The sequence below is a fragment of the Pelodiscus sinensis genome, chromosome 2 (assembly GCF_049634645.1).
Source record: "Pelodiscus sinensis isolate JC-2024 chromosome 2, ASM4963464v1, whole genome shotgun sequence".
Taxonomy (NCBI): domain Eukaryota; kingdom Metazoa; phylum Chordata; order Testudines; family Trionychidae; genus Pelodiscus; species Pelodiscus sinensis.
Window position 1 is genome coordinate 157,040,965 of NC_134712.1, and position 19,924 is coordinate 157,060,888.

At 41.0% G+C, this 19,924-nt stretch overlaps 1 protein-coding gene and 1 long non-coding RNA gene across 6 annotated transcripts in view; one reads left to right on the plus strand and one right to left on the minus strand.

Annotated features, from left to right (window-relative positions):
* Window positions 1-19,924, minus strand: part of VWC2 (von Willebrand factor C domain containing 2) — a 175,613-nt gene that overhangs the window by 7,464 nt on the left and 148,225 nt on the right. The window lies entirely within an intron of this gene.
* Window positions 1-19,924, plus strand: part of LOC142827249 (uncharacterized) — a 70,834-nt gene that overhangs the window by 1,242 nt on the left and 49,668 nt on the right. Inside the window, exon 2 of the long non-coding RNA XR_012901849.1 lies at window positions 8,431-8,519. This is a non-coding gene — a long non-coding RNA (uncharacterized LOC142827249). The remainder of the gene's footprint in view (window positions 1-8,430; window positions 8,520-19,924) is intronic.

The window sequence follows — 19,924 nt, forward strand, 5'->3', positions numbered from 1 at the left end:
GGTCAACAAATACCTTTGATGTCGACACCCGTGCGTCTAGACTATCGCGCTGAGCCGACAAACAGCTAATCAGCTGTTTGTCAGCTCAGCGCGGCAGCCATGTAAATTTAAATGAAGCGGCGATTATTTAAATCGCCGCTTCATTTTACTACATCGAGTAGCCTAATCTACATGCCTCTGGCGACAGAGGCATGTAGTCTAGACATACCCTAAGGTAGAGATGAATTTCTTACTACAAATGAGGCAAATAGAATCCAAAGCACAGATGAGGTGTGCTGAAGCAGAGGCCAAAGTTGCACTAGAGAACACGAAAAGGTCATACATTCCAGGTACCCCAGCCAACAACACTGCTCCAATCGCTGTTCAATAGGAAGTTACCCTTGTACCAGGTGGGAGATAACATAGAGGACTTCTTCCTCAATTTTGAGAGGGCCTGTTGGCCGCACCACATCCCCACCAATCAGTACATGGCAGAATTAAAACTGCAAATCTCTGGTCCCTTATTAGGAACTGGCTGCAGAGAGAGCCACCGTGCCTGCAGCAGCAGCAACTGAATCTGCGTAGGAGTGGAAAGATTGAATAGGACTTTGTGAGCCATGATATGCAAATTCATGAACAAACACTCCAATGACTGGGTCCTGGCTTTGCAACAGTTACTGTTTGCCTATAGAGATGTCCCACATCCCACTTTGGGATTCTCACCCTTTGAACTGATGTATGGCCGCCAAGTTAACGGTCCCTTGCAGTTAGTAAAACAGCAATGGGACGGGGCTACCCCTTCTCCAAGGACCAATATTTTGGATTTTGTGTACAACTGACCCTGCTCAGTTCGCTCTCGGAAGGGGGAGAGATGTGATGTAGTGGGGGGTGTTGTACACGCTGGTTGAGCATTCACTGGTCACTAAGCCTGGGCTGTAGGTGACCTCTACTGGCCTGTGTTTGTAAGCACTGCCCTGAGGGCTGTCATGTCACCTCCTAGACAATGGCCCAATCTGTTCTCATCTGACCAGGGAAGGGATTTGAACCAAGGAAGGGTATGGTTTGGAGAAGGGGCAGTGAGAGCATGGAGGAAGCAGATTAACCGGTGTAAGAGGGGGCAGGGGGAAGTGTCAGGGGCCTGTAACTGCTTCCCCCAAAGGAACTAGGGCTGTCGGCCTACTCTCTGTCTGCATCGGTCCTATGCTGTGCTGTATCTTAGAGCAGCAATAAACCCTCTCTAGTCTACTGGCTGGCAGAGTCACATATTGCTGAGGACGGGGGTGGGGGGGCAGTGGTGGGGGATACTGTCACAGTTGGCAGACAGGACACTGGGCTAGATGAACCTTTGGTCTGACCCAGTATGGCTGTTCTTATGTTCTGTCAAAGATGAGACTCCTAGAGGCAGCTATGTAAGATGTTTTATGCTTAGGGACTGCTGCACTAGTTATCCCTGACTTGACAGGAAATACTTAAATTTTAAAGAGATGTTTTTCAATATTAAAAATGTAAAAAGTTGAATATGATTTAAACCATGTAACTGGACATCATTTTCTCTACACACCTGCACTGAGAGTACAATTCCTCATTAAAATCAAGGAAGTTAATAAGAAATCAGTCTTATTTACTCACTAATATTCAAAATCTTTCCCCAGTGTCCCTCCTGAACAGTGGAGGAGGGGAAAGAAGCTAAAGGGGTATTGAGCAAAACTCTGGACTTAGCAAACTTTGAATTTTTAGTATGTTGATGAATAAGACAGTGGCCTGGTATATCTGATCATTTGGAGACAAACTAAGGATTAAAATATGTTTACTGATTCATCACTCAAAGCATTTGAATTAGAATAACTATATTTTTGCCCCTCTTGCGCAAGAGCCATTTTTCCTCATTTTTTTCAGGAAGAATAGCTCTTGTGCAAGAGGGGGGTTTTGTGCAAATAGGAGCCGTCTACACAGTTCCTTTTTGCGTAAAAGCCTCTTGTGCAAAAACGGTCCCTAATTAATTATGCAAATGAAGCACTGCAATATGCTAATCTACACTTCATTTGCACAGGCTTTTGCGCAAGAAATAAGCAGTATAGACATAGCCCCAGAGTCATGGACCACAAACTAAATATGAGTTAACAGCATGACACTGTTGCAAAAAAAACCAAATACAAGACTGTTGAAGAAAAATCACAAGTAGTAATTATTTCACTCTACTCTGCACTGATTAGGCCTCAGCTGGAGTAGTGTGTCCAGTTCTTAGCACCACAGTTCAGGAAAGATGTGGAGAAATTGGAGAGGGTCCAGAGAAGGTCAACAAAAATGATTAAAGGTCTAGAAAAATGCCCTATGAGGGAAGAATTAAAGAATTATGTTTGTTTACTTTACACAAGACGACAGAAAGGGGACATAACTTTCAAGTATCTAAAAGGTTGCTACAAGGAAGAAGGAGCTGAATTATTCTCCTTAATCTCTGTGACCAAGGTCAGGCCAGAGAGCTGCTACAGAATGAGGAAAAGGCAGCTCAAATAGGGTAAAAGGCCTGCTAATTAGAGGCAGAGGGCTGCAGGGAAATTTAGAGCAGCTTAGGACCAGCTAACTCCACTTCAGGCCTGTTTGGAGGCCTTTAAAAGCCTCCCCAGTTAGAAGGTGGGGGAGAGAGTAAGAGGATGGGAGAAGAGAAAGAGAACAAGAGTTTGAGACAAAGTTCTAGTAGTTATAGAGCTAGAAACAGAAGGGGAGGTAGTCCCACAAGGTGTGCCTGGGCTCCCTACCCCAGAAACCAGCTGCAAGTCCCAACCCCTGCCAAGGGGGAAGGCTGCCAGCTCAAAAGCCAGCCAGGGAAAATTGGGGATCCTTGCTACTTCTCTCATAATCGGACAAGAAAAAATGGGCTGAAATTGCAGCAAAAGAGGTTTAGGTTGCACATTAGAAAAATCTTCCTGGTCATGATGGTTAAACACTGGAATAAATTGCTTAGGGAGATTGTGGAATCTTCATCATTGGAGATTTTTAAAAGCAGGTTAGACAAGGCTTGGTCCTGCCATGAGTGTAAGATGTAGACGACTGTACAACCTCTCAAGGTCCCTTCTAGTTCTAGTATTTTATGAACAAATGCTGGAATTGAAGTGGATTTGAAGTGGAAGCTGACAGCTTATGACTACCCCAGAAATAAGCTTGTGGCTTCCAGTTTGAGAGCCCCTAATGTAAAACCAGCTTGAGATCAGAATCAAATTCTTGAACAACTAAGAAAGTAAATCCCAGTTTTCTTGATCATATTGAAATGTTGTTTTAGCCTGATTCAATAAATACATAGGCAGATATTTGTTAGGACTATATGTGCTGAGGCAGTTTCTTTAAATCTTCAAGTATATTTGTTGTTTTTAAATCTTCTGCACCTTTTCTACAATACTTTGAGATTTTGTAATTGATACCATAAAAAGCTTCCAGTGAATTATGATATTATAGGCTCAAATGTTAATACAAACAGGATTTAATTAAAATGCAAATTTTGTTATCCCAGAAGAAAATTCTTGATACCAATTATCAATAGAAGATGTCCAAGTCATTCACCCACAGGTTCAGTATTGCTTGTAACCTACACAACCTTTTGAGTGAATTTTTCAATCTGCTGCTACTCCCCTTCCATAAAAACATTTGTGTTTACAGTATTGTGTTTATATCTTTTGCAGAGTGAACCTGCTTTTGCATATGCACGTTCACCTAGTCAGGCAGATTCAGTAACTGAGTCACATTTAATCAACTCTTCCATAATATTTTTGGCCAAATTGTGGATAAATAACCTCTTCAGCGCATGGAGTACAAGTCAGCAACACTTAGCCCCTTAGCAACTCTGAGTAATAATACTGTACTTTGATACAAGACTCTTCTATCCTTTGTTCTGAGCTGTCCCGTGTTCTTTAGATGAGTGCCTTTCTAAGTTGTGTGGTTTCTCAAGTATCATACAGCACATTTAGATATTTATATTCTACACTCATAATAGTGATACTGGAGCACTTTACCAATTTATATTTTTAAAAGACAGCTTTACTTTCTCTATTTAAATGGACAGATAGGTTTTAAATCTATTTATTCTAAACACATTGATAGATCATAGGTAACAAAATTACAGAACCAACACTTTCACTTGAATTTTTCCCTGTTAATTAAAGCTTTCATTTTCTGGCAATATATTAGAAATATACAATACAAAAAATACTGTCAATTTGCAGTAGAGAAATAAGGTGACAACTTGCTCAAATTTCAGAAATACCAAGAAAGTGAAGGGAAAAGCCACAGCAAAATTACAATTTTCCCATTTTATTTCAGATAATTAACTTCTCTGTGGTTTCTGCTGATGATTCTATATCTTCTACATCATTCAGTAGCTATTTATCTTGGGGCTTTTGTCAGCCTACATATTTTTTAAATATTACCATTTTCTCCTACACACTATCTGCCATAGTAAGATGAGTTGTCACGGGACAGAAGTTGTTTGCAGAGGTAGGCAAGCTAAGAGCTAGACTCCACATATCAGAGATTGACTCCCAGTACTGTATTTAAAAAAAAAATCCCTTCAATTGGAACATTAAACTCATGACTCTAGTGTATTTTATATATTAATTTTTTAAACAGTAACAGCATGGAAAAAGAAAATGAAAAAAGGAACTCTCAAATTTAACACAGACCTGACTAGATTTCAATCTGCAGGCTGTTTCTCCTCTACCAAATCCAATCACTGCTTTTTCAAAAAGATGTTATTTCTATGTGCTTTGTCCTCTTCTACTCTTTGATCTCATTGAAAGAGTTTGCATCTTCCCGATTTGATTGTTTCCCTATCACACGTGTGAATATATAATATATCTTTCAAATTGTTTCTCTGAAAAGTGGAGAAAGAAGATCAACTAGCAGAGGTAGTTTGAAACTGGAATAGCTGACTTGCATTCTTCTACAAAAATACATTTATCACCTCTGCTACTGTCACACTATTGACTACTTTAAATCCAAAGCCTCTTACTGTCCTCTCTGTCTCAACAGATTGCTGTGTCTTTGAATACACACTGTACCAGACAAGATTTCATACCCTAACAATCGGTGCTTTACATAGTTTAATCAATGCCTTCACATTGGGTACTAAAGTCCCCTAAATCAAGACATTTTTAGAGCATTATTGAATGTGTACGTTCAAAGCATCCATCTTTTGTTATTTTGTTTTGCTTCTGTAGAAAAAGGTGCTGTAGTATATAGAAACTGTTTTGTTCATGCTAGAGAAAAATCTTAAGTGCATTGAAGAAGAAAACCAAAAATAGCGTCCCAAGTCATTTTTCTTGTTTGTTTATATTAACTGATAAAAATTGAAAGTAAAACTGGTATAGTAAAACCTATTAAATATGCCACAATTTAGGAACACAGGAGGTGGAAGAACATCTGTAGACCTACCAAAGAAAGATGTAACATGATGGGAATCCCCACTGACAAAAAAAAAAATCTAGAGGACTACCAATAGGTGGACCTCCCACTCATGAGTCTCATAAAATGCCTGCTGGCTGATTCTTTACAGAGAGGGTGACTTGATGCTGAATGGATCTATTCTAGAGCTTGTCTGCTTCCTTCCAGAGTAGGGGAGATCAAAAAAAGTGGAAATATCTGAGCTAGACCTAAGTCAACTGGATGAAACACAGGATCCTCTTCCACACTGTGCACTGCCTGAAGCCTCAAGAAGGTCGATGTGGAGTTCAGGAAATTGAGTTCTGTAGTCATCCAGATTCAATCCCCAACCAAGAGGCATCTGTAATAAGTGTGTTTGTGAGTGGTGTGAGAACAAAGGAAATTCTCTACACAAGTACTGTCCCCCTGCATCCAATAGGTGGGCGATGTCAGGATACTAAAAGAAAATGGGGCTTATTTTCAGCTTGAAGTAAAAACCTCTCAGACAAATTTGTAGACTGTGAAGGTAGAGCCTGTCAAAGAGGGTCACACACCAGAAGACATGAGCAGACTGTCATCTGAGTTGAAGAACACTCATTGCAAGTTATATGTCCTGTGGTAAGTAAGCCTTGGCTGCAATTAAATATAATTTTGTTCCAATAAATTATATAGTTGGTGGTGTTAAAGTGGACTTTCTTGGATTTAACTAAAATGCCAAGGAATGTTGCAGGTTAAATAACTAAGTGCACCTGCTAATGGGACTGTCTCAGGAGCAGCCAGTCATAAAGTTAAAAAAAATACAGGGTTGCATAGTGCAAGTGCACTACTATCACAGCCAGGATATCGAAAGTTACCAATAACATGTCCCAAGGTGTGTATTTTGTAGTGGAAGTAGTCTAAAACCACTGTAAAATGCAGAAATCTTCTGGGTTTATTTCTCTATGAAAAGGGGTGTCCTTTAAGAGCCAAGAACCAGTTGTGTTTGTTCAAAGAGGAGATTATGGCCTCCATGGTAATCCTCCTCTGTTTTGAATGGTGAACAAAGACATTCAACTGCCTGAGGTCCAGGATGAGTCCCAGCCCTTTTCTTCTTCTAGAATTAAACCCTTTTCCCTATGATGATGGATATAGGCTCTACTAGATCACGGAGAATAGGTCGTCAGAATCCTCTTGTGAGTGGGATCCATGAGGAAAGGCAGACAGGAATATGATTGTGTAGCCAGTTAAAATGTTGTCTAAGATCCATTTGTCTAAAATCATGATCTGCCCCACTGGAAGAAAATGGGCTAGGCATCCACCAAGAGTCCAGGGGGAGAATAGCTGTGCAAGGACTGGTTGACTCCTCTTGTGTGCCTCAAACTGACCTTTTAGAAGACGGGGAGGGAAGATGACAGCAATGTGGTACGTCTGCTGCACTGTACCTTCTTGTGAGTTTAAGTAGCTTGTAGAGTCTTTGGTAATAAAATGGCTGAGGGGTGGGCTGGTATCTATGCAGTGGTGTCTGAGAATTTTTCTTGTGGAGCACTGGGGTGTATATTCTCTAGTACCAATGGGCTGGCACAAGAGTCCTGAAGGGAGTGAAACAACTTATTACTTTTCTTGCTAAATAGGTGGTTACCTTCAAAGAGGAGCTCTTCAGCTGCTGGTGGGAACCCCAATGTCAGACTTATAACCAGCAACGTTCCCATGGAACAAGTAGTTATCAGCTGCATCAAATGACACCTGAAGGGACTATCTAGTGGCCCATAGTGTCCAACTAGTTCTGAAGCAGTAGCCACTATAGTGGCTATTGCCATAGTGAATTAGCCAGACTCAACCAGCCAAATATCCACATGTGGCTAGCAGCTAGCTTGTTGGACACCATGTGTTGCATCTAGCCACTAGCTTCCCTCCATCTAGGATAGTAACCAGGGCCTTCATCAGTGAGGTAGTTTAATTAAAGCAAGCTGTCAGAAGACTTTTTGACATCCGAGCCTGATAATTTGCAATGCCAAATAATAGGTTGGCTAATGAAAAAGTTCTTTTTGCTGAAGGTAGTCTTCTGGCATTCTTGCCTGAAGGAATGGATCTGGGAAGGATAGTCTGTTTTTCCTTCAGGACTACTTGGACAATCAGACACTTATAGAGTGAGAAAACACTCAACCCCCATGGAGAGAACAAAATAAGTCTTATCAGCCTCCTTCAAGATCACAGCAGAGGTGGCTGGTATGTGCCAAATGTCCCTAACAGATGCAGAAGGGTCCCATTAATAGAAATAGATTCTTAAGAAGCCATACACTTTTGGACATTCTCAAGTCTAAAATCCTGATCCACTTCCAGTGGACTCTAGAGGATTTCTTCAATCTTCTAAGAATTTCCTTGTACTGCTAGAGAGACTGGCACCTGATCCAAGATGCTGTTGGGAGATGCTGTTGTGCTCTAGGCAGAAAGGGAGGAGAGGGGCTGAGAGGCTTCTCTTTGAGGCACTCTCTTCCAGAAGTGGCACACTGGACTCAATAGTATGGAATCCAAGAGCGCAAGTAAAAGTGAGTGGATAGGTATAGTAGAGACATAGAGGTAGGCCCTGAAGGGGATACCACTGGCCCCACAGTCATTTGGGTGTTGGGGCCTCTGGAAGCCATGTATGGGCTGATGTCCTTGTTCAAATCATTAGAGAAGCCAGTAGTACTGTTTGCTGTTCACCCATGGAGTAACAGTCATCCCAATATGGCATCATGGTTAAAGCCAAACTCCCATCCCAGCTTTCTGGAGCATCCACAGCCTAGCTCTAGCACTCAGGACTGATGAATAGCATGTGAATGAAATAGTGACCTGTCTTACTGGAACTGGATCGGACGGGATCAATAACTCAGGAGCAGATCCTTGACAACACTTTACAAGGCTGTAACAAAATCTAGTGGTAGGAGAACTAGCAGAAGTCTTCAGTATACCCTGGTCCAGCAGTGTGATCTTGGGCATGGTGATCTTGGTGAAGCAAGGTACAACTACTGTGCAGGCTGAATACTCTTTTCTATCCTTACATGTCCTTGTGGATGATTTCAGAGCACTGGAAGCTCCTGGCATTTCCTGTATTGGTTTGTGTGTCATTATCTTCAAATGCATCCACTCCAGAGACTGGACATCCACTCCAGGTAAGACAGCTGTCACTGTCATGGGACTTGAATTTGGTGCTCTCCTAGCTCATGCCTCTTCCCCCCTCCCAGTTCGAGCTCCTAGCTACCTGCTCTCTAGCCTATCACACAAAGTGGCCTTTCTGGTACCCATCTGTCAAAGTAGCTATCACCCTGATATGGTGTTTTTTCTAAGGATTAGGTGCAACTGCAGCCCTACAGTGCCAAAGGTAGTGTCACCTTTTCACATCAATCAGGACATTTTTCTCCCTGTTTTAGTCCCAAAAAAAACCCCACATACCATGGACAAGGATAGGGCGCTATATCCTCTAGACATCCGGCACATCCTTGCCTTTTATATAGAGAACACTAAACCAGTCCGTCAATCAGCGCACTTGATCTACATTGTGGAATGCATGAAGTACCTCCTAATTATGTCAGAGCCTGTTGTCCACAATTGCTACATACATCAGACTCTTCTATGACTTGGGCAAAGTACCAGCCCCACCTACCACAGCACATTCAACTGGGGTGCAAGCCTCTTCGGCAGCCTAGCACAGGTCCCAATTCAGGACATTTGCAGGGTGGCTATATGGTCCACAGTACACACCTTTACCCTTCATTACACACTCACCCAGCAGTCCCAGAATGACACAGCATTGGGCACCGCTATAAAAATCACAGAATACTAGGACTGGAAGGGACCTCGAGAGGTCATCGAGTCCAGTCCCCTGCCCTCATGGCAGGACTAAATACTGTCTAGACCATCCCTGAGAGACATTTATCTAACCTACTCTTAAATATCTCCACAGATGGAGATTCCACAACCTACCTGGGCAATTTATTCCAGTGTTTGACTACCCTGACAGTTAGGAACTTTTTCCTAATATCCAACCTAAACCTCCTTTGCTGCAGTTTAAGCCCATTGCTTCTTGTTCTATCCCCAGAGACCAAGATGAACAAGTTTTCTCCCTCCTCCTTAGGGCACCCTTTTAGATATCTGAAAACTGCTATCATGTCCCCCATCAATCTTCTCTTTTCTAAACTAAACAAACTTTCAGCCTTCCCTCATAGGTCATGTTCTCTAGACCTTTAATCATTCTCGTTGCTCTTCTCTGGACCCTCTCCAATTTCTCCACATCTTTCTTAAAATGCGGTGCCCAGAACTGAACACAATACTCCAACTGAGGCCTAACCAGCGCAGAGTAGAGCGGAAGAATGACTTTTCTTGTCTTGCTCACAACACACCTATTAATGCATCCCAGAATCCTGTTTGCTTTCTCTGCAACATCACACTGCTGACTCATATTTAACTTGTGGTCCACTATAACCCCTATATCCTTTTCTGCTGTACTTCTTCCTAAACAGTCGCTTCCCATTCTGTTTGTATGAAACTGATTGTTCCTTCCTAAGTGGAGCACTTTGCATTTGTTTTTATTAAACTTCATCCTGTTTACCTCAGACCATTTCTCCAATTTGTCCAGGTCATTTTGAATAATGACCCTATCCTCCAGATTAGTCGCAACCCCTCCCAGGTTGGTAGCATTTGCAAACTTAATAAGCGTACTTTCTATACCAATATCTAAATTGTTGATGAAGATCTTGAACAGAGCCGGTCCCAAAACAGACCCCGGTAGAACCCCACTTGTTATGACTTTCCAGCAGGACTGTGAACCATTAATAGCTACTCTGAGTACGGTTTTCCAGCCAGTTATGCACTCACCTTATAGTAGCCCCATCTAAGTTGTATTTGCCTAGTTTATTGATAAGAATATCATGCAAGACCGTATCAAATGCCTTACTAAAGTCTAGGTATACCACATCCACTGCTTCTCCCTTATCCACAAGACTCGTTATCCTATTAAAGAAAGCTATCAGATTGGTTTGACATGATTTGTTCTTTACAAATCCATGCTGGCTGTTCCTTATCACTTTGCCACCTTCCAAGTGTTTACAGATGATTTCCTTAATTACTTGCTCCATTATCTTCCCTAGCACAGAAGTTAAACTAACTGGTCTGTAGTTTCCTGGGTTGTTCTTATTTCCCTTTTTATAGATGGGAACTATATTTGCCCTTTTCCAGTCTTCTGGAATCTCTCCTGTCTCCCATGATTTTCTAAAGATGATAGCTAGAGGCTCAGATACCTCCTCTATCAGCTCTTTGAGTATTCTAGGATGCATTTCATCAGGCCCTGGTGACTTGCAGGCATCTAACTTTTCTAGGTGATTTTTAACACGTTCTTTTTTATTTTACCTTCTAAAATGACCCCCTTCCCACTAGCATTCACTGTTAGACATTCCTTCAGGCTTCTCGGTGAAGACCGAAACAAAGAAGTCATTGAGCATCTCTGCCATTTCCAAGTTTCCTGTTACTGTTTCTCCCTCCTCACTGACCAGTGGGCCTACCCTCTCCTTGGTCTTCCTATTGCTTTTAATGTATTTATAAAAAGTCGTCTTATTTCCCCTCATTCCGGTAACGAGTTCGAGCTCATTCTGTGCCTTTGCCTTTCTATCTTGCCCCTGCATTCCTGTGCTGTTTGCCTATATTTATCCTTTGTAATTTGTCCTACTTTCCATTTTTATATGACTCCTTTTTTATTTTTAGATCATGCAAGATCTCGTGGTTAAGCCAAGGCAGTCTTCTGCCATATTTTCTATCTTTCCTATACATTGGAATCGCTTGCTTTTGGGCCCTTTGAAAAACTGCCAACTCTCCTCAGTTGTATTTCCCTTCAGTCTCGATTCCCATGGGACCTTATTTATCAGCTCTCTGAGCTTACCAAAATGTGCCTTCCTGAAATCCACTGTCTCTATTTTGCTGTTCTCCCTTCTACCCTTCCTTAGAATTGTGAACTCTATGATTTCATGATCACTTTCACCCAAGCTGCGTTCCACTTTGAAATTCTCAACTAGTTCCTCCTTATTTGTTAGGATCAAATCTAGAACAGCTTCCCCTCGGTAGCTTTTTTCAACCTTCTGAAATAAAAAGTTGTCTCCAATGCAGTCCAAGAACTTATTAGATAACACAGCGGGGCACAGCCTATTTTCCCAACAGCTATACTGCACTCGGCAACAAACTGAGCTCTGATCCTCCTCCTTACAAACTGCTGGTAAGTCACATATTGGAATATACATGAGCAATCATTCAAAGGCGGCAAGATTACTCCTCTTTGTAACTGTTGTTCTTTGAGATGTGTTGCTCATGCCCATTCCAGACCCACTGTCCTCCCAATGGTTGGACTTTTCCAGCAGGAACTGGAACTGAAGGAACTGAAGCAGGAGTTGTATTGATAAGGGTATATATGCAAGGCTTCACCCCAGGGGGGCACTACAGCCAACCTTACAGGTATTGCTAGGAAAAGTCTTCCGATAATCATGCACGCACACATATTGGAATGCTCATGAGCAAGAGTAACACATCTCAAATAACTGTTACAAAGGTAAGTAACCATTTTTTCCTGCACGGACAACTCCCCCTCCCAGATACATTAACAGGCCTATTCTTTTGTACTCTTTAATCAGTATCACTCCAATGGTTTAAATAATTATTACACCAGTGTGATCCCAAAATTAGGCCTAATAAGAGCTTTGATAAACTTCAACAGGAACAGGATTTTAGCATTCACACAATAGTAGGAAATTTACACAGTTGTAATTTAAAAGCCATGTGAAATGCAAGTACAGGTTGTACCTCTAAAATCCAGGATGCTCTGGTCAGGAAATGTCTGTGTTCTGGCATGACCACAGGATGTTTCAGGATCAGAGAGTACCAGCATGCTGCATGAGGGTGAGGTCCAAGGAGCCAGCGTGTGACTCAGATGGGCTGTGAGGAGAGGAGCCAGCACACGGCTCAATTGGGATGCAAGGGAAGGGGATGGGAGTGGAAGGCAGGAAACCTGGTAAGGGAGTGGCAGGGGAGGGGGCTGGCAGCAGAGGGCCTGAAATGACCACCCCTAATATGGCAAAATCCCTCATCTGGGACCAGTCAGGTCCCAAGGATGCTGGACTAGAGAGGTCCAACCTGTACTACTGTGTTAAAGTAAAACAACTTCTCTTAAAAATCTATCACATTATATTAAAGAGATGCTGCATTTACAAATTCAGGTATTACAGGCCAGTATTTTAATTCACTAGAGAAGTGCTACAAATTTTGAAATAGTTAATCTAATCCACCAAAGTCCTGCAGCACAATCTAAATGAGTCAGTTTCACAGCACAGCAATAGGGCTAGAAGGTCAATGAGAAATATAAAATAACCTAGGTTAGCAAAATAGAAAGTGCTATGCATATCAACTCTAATTCTGTGTTAAATTGACAAAGATTACCAAATGCTAATGAAGAAAGGAGATTTGGGAGTTAAAGAAAAATCCCCATAATCTTCAGTTTAATTCAAAGCTGAAATGAAACCAAAGTATAATATAATGCTGCCTTGATAGTTGAGGCTATCTATCAGTACAATTCATTTAACAGCATGTAAAACGTGGGGTAATCCTCATGCAGAGTACTCTTTTGAGGTTTAGCCAATTGTTTGCTAGGTGTTATTCAATTTAAAAAAAGAATGAGATCCCAATATTAGTCATTTATTCTCTTTTTAGAACCAGTGTACTTTTTCCACTTAGTCCTTCTCTTATGATTACTATGGAACACATCAAATCCTGAATCTAGAAATAATACATTCTAAGAAATTCTGCACAAGTTTGATTTTTACCCACAGTGCCTCTTTAAATTCTAGAAAAGTTGTTTACAGTAGGTCAAAGTATATCATTTAAGTTTCTGCTGCTAAATGCTTTTCAAGTGTTTGGGGCATTCTTGCACTGAATGAAGACTGTCTGCAAAGAGTTATTCCAGCCTAATTATAAAAGCTTAAATTCACACTTCAACTTATATCATTACCTGCCTTTGTAAATGAGACCTACAAAATATTATTAGCACTAAAGAATTAACTGAAATGAGATCTGTGTGTAAGAGAAGGGAAAGGCAGCATGCAAGTCAGACCTGATAACTAAGAGTTTTGGATTTGTTCAACTTTCCAGAGCAGCTGCATCTTTTTTCTAAATCTCACCGTACCTGAGAGGTGTTTTCCTCCCTCCCTCCCCCCCCCCAAATCAAGAAACTTGTTGGGTTACTTCACAAAAGGTGAGAATGCAGCAACACACCTAATATTAATCTCTGTCTTTACACTAAGGATGTAAGTGACTAGTTGAGAAGTTGACTACCCAACAAGTCAATTCACTACTCGACTAGTTGCTTCTCCTCCCCTCTGCTGCCTCTAATAGGGGCAGCAAGGGCGGAGGGGGAGCAGGAACCAGTGCTGGGGGAGCCAGCTTAAAAGCCAGCTCTCCCCAGCTCCGTCTCTGCAGTGGGAGAGGGAGCAGGGGAGGTAGAGGCGCAGCGGGGGATCAGGAGCAAGCCAGGACTCAGCTGTCCCAGCACAGGCCCAGTCCTAGATGCCACGCCCCTTCTTTTTATCTGTAGTAAGAGCCACTATGATCTTACTAGAAATAGTGGTTTCCAGTTTAGCTGAGTGTCTGAAGAATGTGTAGGTATCTAAGAGGTGTGACCAGACTAAGAATATCCAGCGCATTTTGCCAACCAAATATTTCACCATTGATTTTTGATCCACACATTCACTACTCTGTTCTCTCTCTGCCTTCTGGAGACATGAACTGTAACTTTAATGCTAAAGCTACACAATTATCCATCTGATGTAGAAAGCAGTGAGTTTAAATGCAGAAAGCTCAGGTGGGAAGTTTATTCCAGAAGTTAACAAGCTGCCTGAATTTAATTTAAAAATAACATTTGCACTGGGGCAAAAAATTGCCTGTCAGAGCATGGCTATGGATTTGTTAATAAGAAAAAATGAAGTATATTGTAAAAAAAAAAAAAAAAAAAAAAACCCTCCACATCCAAGAATGATTAACTACTTTGTGGCTGCTTTTTAAAAATGAAATTCCCGTTAGCTTCCATTTGTTTAAGTGCCATTCCCCTCCCCCCACAAAAATAGAATTTGTTTTTTGTTATGGGCACAAAGGGTTGGGTTTCAGAGTGCTATCTAAAAACATAATTGGAGAATTTTGTCATCACTTTTCTGAACACATTACTATGTTTTTTGAATGTATTGTCAGTTTCACTTACATACAAAGACTATATCTTATATAAAGGGATTGCCTCTTTATTGGTACAACAGGTATGACACTTACAGCTGGTCAGGAACTTTTGACAATGTTTTATAATAGGAAAAAGACCAATCAAAACTTCATGGAAACAATTGGTTTTGATAGAAATTTGCTTAGAATGGTTTCTTGGATCCAAGGTGGAGTTTCTGGTAAAAAAAACAAACAGAGTACTTGCAAGAGAGATTTGTCTACCTCAGAATAGCTAGTTGCCTGGTGGTTTGGGCAATCAAGTCCTAGAATCAAATTCCTGCTCCAAACCAAGCAAAATTTAAAGATTTGATCCCCCATAGACTTACGTGTGTGCTTAACTTTTGATACTAAAATAGTCCCAGGATCAGGATTTACCCATGTTAAACAGTTTTTCTACATTTTTCTCATAAATGTTAAAAAAATGAAGACATGAACTTCTCATCTCTTTGCAAACCTGCACTTAATGGCAGCATGCAGTGGTTACCATCTCTGAGATGTCCATAATGCAAACTAGAGGTGTAATCTCTCTGTTCTTGTATATATAGTGGCAGTAGCTTTCATTAGTAGCATGAGTTAAAAAACAACCAAATATCTGAGGTAGTATACATACATACCCACAAGTTTGAGGCAGGTATATACTCAGTGCTTTTACTGCCACTGAGGAATGCAGGAATGACTTGTACAGCAGGAGAGTTGAGAGCCACTGAACAAAACTGCTAGAAATCACATCAAGCCACAGGATGCAGGAGCACCCCATATTATAGCATCTTTGCTGCCATTATTAGTGCTGCTTTGGCTACTGGGCTATTCATACTGGTGTTAATTTGATGAGAGCCAAGACATTTACATACAAGCAGGAGAATCATACTCTAAGCTTGCAGCATAGATATACTTAGGCTGTTTTGCCTGTGTTACAGATGCCCACCCAGGAAATGAGTAACACTAAGGGTACGTCTAGACTACCGGGTTTTGTCGACGGAACTTTTGTCGACAGATATTGTCGACAAAACTTCTGTCGACAAAGAGCGTCCAGACACATTGAGTTCTGTCGACAAAGCAAGCTGCTTTGTCGACAGAACCCTGTAGTCTAGACACAACCCTATAGGCAATAACACCTTCTGTCGACAGAACTCTGTCGACAGAAGGTGTTATGCCTCGTAAAATGAGGTATACCAGCGTCGACAAAACTGCTGAGTTCTGTCGACATTATGTCGACAGAACTCAGCAGTAGTGTAGACGCTGGTATAGTTTTGTCGACAAAAGTCCACTTTTGTCGACAAAACTCAGTAGTCTAGACACACCCTGAGTGTTTATCTGTATTGTTCAATAAGAAACAAGAGTCAATGGATTACACCAGATGGATTTATTTCTGTCTTCAGCAGCAGTTTAATCAATAAAAGATAAATATTATATCAGCTAAACAGTTTTACTGATCTACTAGATTAAACCTAATGGTCCTAAAAGAGCTATTTACAATCACAATCACTTAGAGTAAATGCCATATCTAAAGATAAACTTTGAAAATAATGATGGCATTCTAACTCTTTCACGTTTATGCCCTCTCCAGTCCCAGGAAATTCAGAAACAAAGGAGGTAAATCAGCAGTTGGATAGAACAGCTATTTAGGGACAGGGAATGGGAAGGGGTCAGTAGGATGGAAGAGTTATTTGAGGCAAAGAAAGAAATAATAGTTTGGAGGAGTTATGAAAAAAGGGAGAAGCAGGAGTAACAAGGGCTCAGACAGTAGAGGAGGGTAAGCAGGGCTATGGGTAAAATGGCCCCAGTGTCTTAGCTATAGAAGCTGGCAAATAGGTGGGGGACATTTTGATTAAATTTATTGTTAAGTAGGAAGAAGTGTCCTGATAGCTGATTATCAACACAAGGTCAGACTGCTTTGGGGTGATGAAGACTCAATATGGCTTTGTGAAACTTAAAAGGGTTGCTTGCTGTATTCCATCAATACTACAATCCTTTAATTTTACTGAAATTGCAAGTTGGAGACACAAGAATAAGAGATGAAGATATATACAGTAGTACAAGAAAATCTTTCAGATACTGTGGCCTACCTCTGCTCTGTACCATATAGCATCAAACTTTCTTTGCATGTCAATCCAAGTTGAGACCCAATAGTTTGTCTACCTGTTCACAGATAATATTTTACTTTCTCCTTTTACGGTGGTTTCTTATAGCAACAAAGTTGTTGAAATAGTATCTACTAGTACACCAATTTCTGTTAGTAAAGAGACTTTCAAGTTCCTTAGAGCTCTTTCTTCAGTGTGTTGTAAGCCTATTCTTGGAGCTCTTCTCTGAAGCTAGAGAAAGGCCATTGTGAAGATGCAAGTCTTGTAGCAATTTCTAAAAGAGCCAGGCTTGTGTGCAATTGGATGTTCTGGTGGAGCAAATCCCAGAGGAGAGGTAAAGGAAGAAAAAATAGCCGATATTTCTCCTTTAAAAATTCCTACTACAAACTTTTCATGAGATTGCAACAGGTCTAATTTGCACTATCAGCCATCAACATTAATATTGAGAAGTCCCTCTTCTATATCTTGGTCATATTAGGAAACTCAGCCCTCTCTGATAGCAATCACATTCATTTCCTCCTAGAGAGATCAGAGTGCTTAGAGAGAGTTCCAAATCTGGCTCAAGGTTTTGTGAACCAGAATCTCAAAAACTTAGCATCTGGAACCCTAGGAGCCATATGCCTGGGGCTTCTTTCTTATCAAACTAGTGTGGAGTAGATGGGATGTCTTGCAGACATCTAAAATGTCTTTCCACCCTGGAATGGACAGCATACCAGTAGCAGGTATTTTCCCTCTGATTGCTGGGGTTTCTGAGAAGGAGTGTTCATGGCCCTAACAATGAAAATCTCACGAGAAGATAACAGCTCAGGCCTTCCGCTTAAAAATGACACTGAAGCCTGGCTAAGACCTATGCCCCGCTCAGACCATAGGCATTCCAGGTACATAATTGTTGTAGAGAGACTTAGTGTACTGCTTGCATCTAGCACATCAGGCATCTAGAGCAGTTATGGAGACAGGAAAGCTACTATTTGTACTTCCTGTAATTTAATTATTAATCTGTTCTGCAATATTTCTGTATGATATGTTTCTTCTCTATAAAATTATTTCCAAAGGCAAGTATAATGGAAATGTAAAATTCTGGTGGGGGAGGAAAGAGGAAGAAAACAGCTGATGCTTTAATGTTTATCTGTAAACTATGTTTGCTTTCTCTGAGGCAACGCTAGAACTACGGGAAACTAGAAATTACTTCCCAGATTCTTCCAGCTGATTTTCATAAAACTCAGATTTAGTGCACCAGAAAAGGGGTAAATAAAATGAGGGAAAATGAGAAACTAAATATTCCATTTTATTCTTCTAATTAAATTGTTTATATAAAATATCCTTCAAGCAATAATTAAAAGCTCAATTTGTATTCTTATATTTTGTCAGCCACTCCATTTATCTTCATGCTATTCTTTTGTTCAGCATTAATAAAAGTTAATTTGTAAACCACTTCAACCAAATGATTACCTAATATAAAGTATAAAACAGGCCAATGCAGTTGTTCTGCTGTAAGATCTCTCTTGTAGGTGCTCTATGCTGATAGCAGGAGAACTGTCTCCTGACAATTAAATCCCCTCCAATGAACAGCAGTGTCAGCAGGAGAAGCTGTGTGCAAATTTTCACGTATGCTGGCAAAACTTACATTGCTCAAAGGTGTGAAAAAACACACCCCACTGAGCAACATAAGGTTTGCCAACATAAGTGTTTGTGTAGGCATGGCTTAAATGAGAAGCAGCAGCTATAAATTATTGTGTAGCTATGTTATTACTGCAAAAATATATGGGAGACTGAGACATCTATTAGTGTCATCTATTAGTGTCATTCTGATGAGAGTCACGTGCTCCTAGTGAATATGGGACTGTCATGCCAAGGGGGAGTTGTTCCCCTTTGCCGAATGTGATTCGTCCCTTTGTCACACTTTCTTACTCAGGATCTGATCATGCTAACATTCACTGCTTACTACTGCAAATGGTATAAGTAACTTTATACATGCACAAAAGTTCCAGGGGGTAGCCGAGTAAGTCTGTACAGGATAAACTTAAAAAACAACAACTGGTCTGGTAGCACTTTATAGACTAACAAAACATGTAGATGGTATCATGAGCTTTCATGGGCACATCCCACTTCTTCAGATGACTGGAGTTTTGAGCTTAGGATGTGCAGACCCAAAATAAATAGGGGAGAAGGAGGAAGAAAAAAAGGAAGGGGGCGGGAGGAGGAAACAAGGAACAGAGGTTATGAAAAAAATCAAAGGGAAAACCAGGAAGGTAGATGGGTCATCAGTAAGCACCTGAAGATTGGCCAGTTAAAATGAAGCAGATAAGGATCAACGTCAATAGATGGGGGGGGGGAGGGAAGAGATTACTAACACAGGAACCTACACAAATAACAGTTTGCACCTTCACTGAATGTTAGGTTGGTAATGGGCCTAGCCACTCCTCATCCCGATTGAGTCAGTTAGCATGAGAATTGAACTTGCAGATGAACTGTAATTCCAACATTTCCCTGTGTATTTGGCTGGTAGAATTTGTTTGTGACAAGACAGCCACTTGGAGAGTGATGAGATAGACTGAAGTGCTGTCCAACAGGTTTGTGTATGTTCCCTTTACGTATATCTGATTTTTGTCTATTGATCCTTTCTCATAGGGACTGTCCAGTCTGTCCAATATACATAGCAGTGGGGCATTGCTGGCATAGATCAAATTACTGGATGTTCAGTTGAATGATCCCTGGATTTGGTAGCTTATGTTATTGGCTCCAGTGATGAATTCACTTGTATAGATATGTGGGCAGAGTTGGCACTGCTGCTGATTGCAGGGTTAGGTTCCTGGAGGCTTATGATGTAATTGTGTGGCATGGTTACCAGAAAGAATTTGTTTCAGGTTGGGGGGTTGTCTGTAAGTGAGAATAGGCTTTTCCCCAAAGATTTCTGAGAGTGAGGAATCATTTTCCAAAATGGGTTGCAGATTCTGCATAATGTGTTGGACGGGTTTGAGACATGGACTATAGTTAATAAGTGGAATTCTGTTATTCTCCCTTTTGGGTCTGTCTTGTAGTTCATGTCTGGGTACTTTTTTGGCTCTGTCAATCTGTTGTTTCACTTCTCCAGGTGAGTATTTCAATTTTAGGAATGTTCTATAAAGATTGTGAAAGGGTTTGTCTCCCTCTATGGGAACAGAGGAAATCCGGTTGTATCTTAGGGCTTGACTGTATAAAAT